This window comes from Ahaetulla prasina, chromosome 3 (genome assembly GCF_028640845.1).
Source record: "Ahaetulla prasina isolate Xishuangbanna chromosome 3, ASM2864084v1, whole genome shotgun sequence".
Lineage (NCBI taxonomy): Eukaryota > Metazoa > Chordata > Lepidosauria > Squamata > Colubridae > Ahaetulla > Ahaetulla prasina.
In genome coordinates this window covers 165,163,382-165,166,855 of record NC_080541.1, presented here as the reverse complement: position 1 = coordinate 165,166,855, position 3,474 = coordinate 165,163,382, and the positions used below count along the sequence as shown (strand labels likewise).

The 3,474-nt window shown below is 38.5% G+C and overlaps 1 long non-coding RNA gene across 1 annotated transcript; it reads right to left on the bottom strand.

The window, feature by feature from the left end:
- Window positions 1–563: 563 nt before the first annotated feature.
- Window positions 564–3,251, bottom strand: LOC131193922 (uncharacterized). The gene is made up of 2 exons (XR_009154062.1): window positions 2,908–3,251; window positions 564–1,039 (listed from the first exon to the last, which is right to left on the bottom strand). It is a non-coding gene; the product is annotated as an uncharacterized LOC131193922 (long non-coding RNA).
- Window positions 3,252–3,474: the final 223 nt, after the last annotated feature.

Here is a 3,474-nt window from a genome sequence, read left to right as displayed (position 1 = left end):
TTTTTAACTGTTTTCCTATTTCATGTTTTACTTTATCTTTTGAAGTTTGTTATTAGTTTCAGGATAGTATTCTCAGCTTGCATTCTGGGAGTTTAACACTGAACGATGAAGTATTGTTTTTGATTAAACTCTTTAAGAAGCTCACTTCTTGAAATTGGAAAAAAATACTATTTAAAACAACTTTTGTTATTTTTACACATCTACTCAGAAGTACTAATTCAACAGGACCTGAATTATAGTAGGGTTTACTATAGGATTTAAATCTTTAAAGTTAAGAGAAAGAGATTTATTGCATATTATATACATTCATAAACACACACACACACACACACACACACACACACACGAATCAAGTGTTACTATTATAGCTCAAGCCCTATTAGCATTTCAAGACATCCAAAGCGGTAAAAGAAGAAATAAAGATGAAGAAGTGATCCATTTATATGTTCCTTTATTTTCTACTTCTTTGATCTTTCTTCCTTTTGGTGTTTTCTTTCTTTCTTTCTTTCTTTCTTTCTTTCTTTCTTTCTTTCTTTCTTTCTTTCTTTCTTTCTTTCTCTTTCTCTTTCTCTTTCTCCTTCTGAGCAGGTAAATGGGTTTCTATCTGTCTCTTTCTTCACCTCCTAAAGATATAGGCTGTTTTGCTACATAGCTATGACACAGATTCTAGGAGTTTCGTTACACTAAATCTTTTACAGGATATTCAGATGCATTAATTGATCTCAGTTTTACACTTGAAAGAAATACCCTCTTTGGCCTTTTAAAGAAATAGCCTGCCTGTTCTTGAAAAGATGCTATCCTGACTTTATTACATGTCCCATCAGTGGCAGAGATGTTACATTCCGGGTAAGGAGAAAGCCTTATTGAAAACTTCAGTCAGGTGTGGCTTCAATAACTTTTCCAGGTATTCCGACATGTAGGCAACTCCTGTTTATTTTAGAATGCTTCATAGTTAGCCAATTCTTTTCCTGCTATAACCTGCGTCTTCCTTTCTTCTTGATTTTATTATAAAAGGAAAAAGTCGAGGTGCCCAGGGACCCTGCAAAATCAACGCACAGGTCTGATGGAAATCAATCAATAAATGGGCCTTCACTAATCATAGAGAAAGGTTCCAACGTACTACTGTTGTACAGTACAGTACTACGTGTACTGTTATTACAATATTGTTGTTGTGATGTTGGTGGTGATGGTGTGTGAAAGTTAATTCCCTTGGACAAATGTTAATATAAATTTCTCATTTGAATATATGTATGGCCCAATTTTCATTGAGGCATTTGGGATGCTGTTTTTACAGGTAGTCCTTGGGTTACAACCATAATTGATCCCAACATTTCTGTTGCTAAGTGAGACATTTGTTAAGTGGGTTTTGCACCACTGTGCAACCTTTCTTCTCATGGTTGTTAAGTGAATCACCACAATTGTTAAGTTAGTAACACGGTTGTTAAGTGAATCTGGCTTCCCCATTGATTTGGCTTTTGTCAGAAGGTCGCAAAAGCGGATGACGGGATCCCAAGACACTGCAACTGTCCCAAATATAAAACCAGTTGCCCAAGCATCCAAATTTTGATCATGTGACCATAGGGATGCTGCAATGGTCATAAGTGTGATCAATGGTCATAAGTCACTTTTTTTCAGTGCTGTTGTAACTAGTCGAACTGTCGTAAATCGAAGACTATCTGTATTGTTTTACAGATAGTTTGTGCCTTACGACCGGTCACTTAGTGACCATTTGAAGTTACAAGAGACCACCCCCAAGATACTTGCGACCTGGATTCAAAGTGTCCGCCACCTCCGTTTGTAGTATCCCATGGTCACATGACAGGGATTTACGTTTTTTGATGACAAGCGGTGTTTACATCCATTGTGAACAATGGATTTGCTTAATGATTGTAGTGTTCACTTTATGACCATGTGGTTGTTTTATGACTGTGGTATTCACTTAACAGCCATTGCAAAAAAGGTCATAAAATCAGGCATGGTTACTTAATGACTATAATTCTGGGCTCGATATCAGTTGAGGCCAGTGGTGAAATGTAAAATTTGTTACTACCGGTTCTGTGGGCGTGGCTTGGTGGTGGTGGTGTAATATGACTGGGTGGGTGGGGCCAACTTTTTTTTTTTACTTTTAAAAGCATTTTTTCTACAAGCTTTTCGGCCGACGAGGTTGTAAAAAATGCTTTTAAAAGGTTCTGATGATCCCAGCTGAGTTGCCTGATCATCAGAGGCTTTTGTTTTCTTTTAAAAGCATTTTTTTTGGCCTTTAAAAGAAAAAAAAATCTCTGACAATTAGGTAACTCAGGTGGGATCATCAGAACCTTTTAAAAGCATTTTTTTACAATCTCTTCGGCCAAAGAGATTGCAGAAAAAATGCTTTTAAAAGGTTCTGGTGATCCCAGCTGAGTTGCCTGATCGTCAGAAGCTTTTAAAAGCCTTTTTTTTACAACCTCTCTGGCCGAAGAGGTTGTAGAAAAAATGCTTTTAAAAGTCTCTAATGATCCCAGCTGAGCCACATGATCATCAGAGGCTTTTTTTTAACTTTTAAAAGCATTTATTCAGCTGAAGAAAAAATGTTTTTAAAAGTAGAAAAAAAACACCTCTGATAATCACGCAGCTCAGCTGGTCATGGGTGGGTGGGGGGCCAGGGATTTTTTTACCAGTTCTCCGAACCACCCACTGCCATTGCTACCGGATCAGGTTATCCAGTCCGAACCGGGAGCATTTCACCCCTGGTTGAGGCCTACTGGTACGCCATATAGATGAGATGACCAAAGAGCCTCAGAATCAATTAAACCCATAATTTAACAATCAAACATGTCGATTGAGTAGGACCCCTATTCCAGGATGATTTTGTTTAATAAAAGCTGAACATGATATTCTTCGGAAGGGGTGGAGAAATCAGTGTTGTACCTTTGTTTCTTGAAATGCAGAGAGTTCAGATTGCTGAAGTCCTGCCTGGCTTGAAGTCTAAAGCACTGCAGGTGTTCGTTCCCCCAAGGTCAGCATACCTCAGCGTGAGCAAAAACAATAAATTCCAACGGGATTTCCAAATCTGTGAAGCAAACACAGCGCAGTGTTGATGGGCCAGCTTACAAAGTCCTTATATAAATTCCTCTCCATTATCTTGAGAAGGAGATCTTCTAATGTTTACTTGAAATTAAACCGAAGGCCCACCCCCTTCAGGCCTTGCCACTAAATTTTCAAGAATCAGAGAGGTGAGGAGTAATTGGGAACAGGGTCAATGGATAGAACCTTGTGCTTCACAAAAACTACAGTTCCTGATCAGAACTTGGTACAGGTAATGCTCGACTTACAATAGTTTGCTTAGTGACCGTTCAAAGTTACAACAGCCTGGGGAAAAAAGAGACTATTTTTCATACTTCTGACTGTTGCAGCATCCCCATGGTCACGTGATTTACATTCAGGGGCTTGACTACTGATTCACATTTATGACGGTTGCAATGACCTCGGGTCACA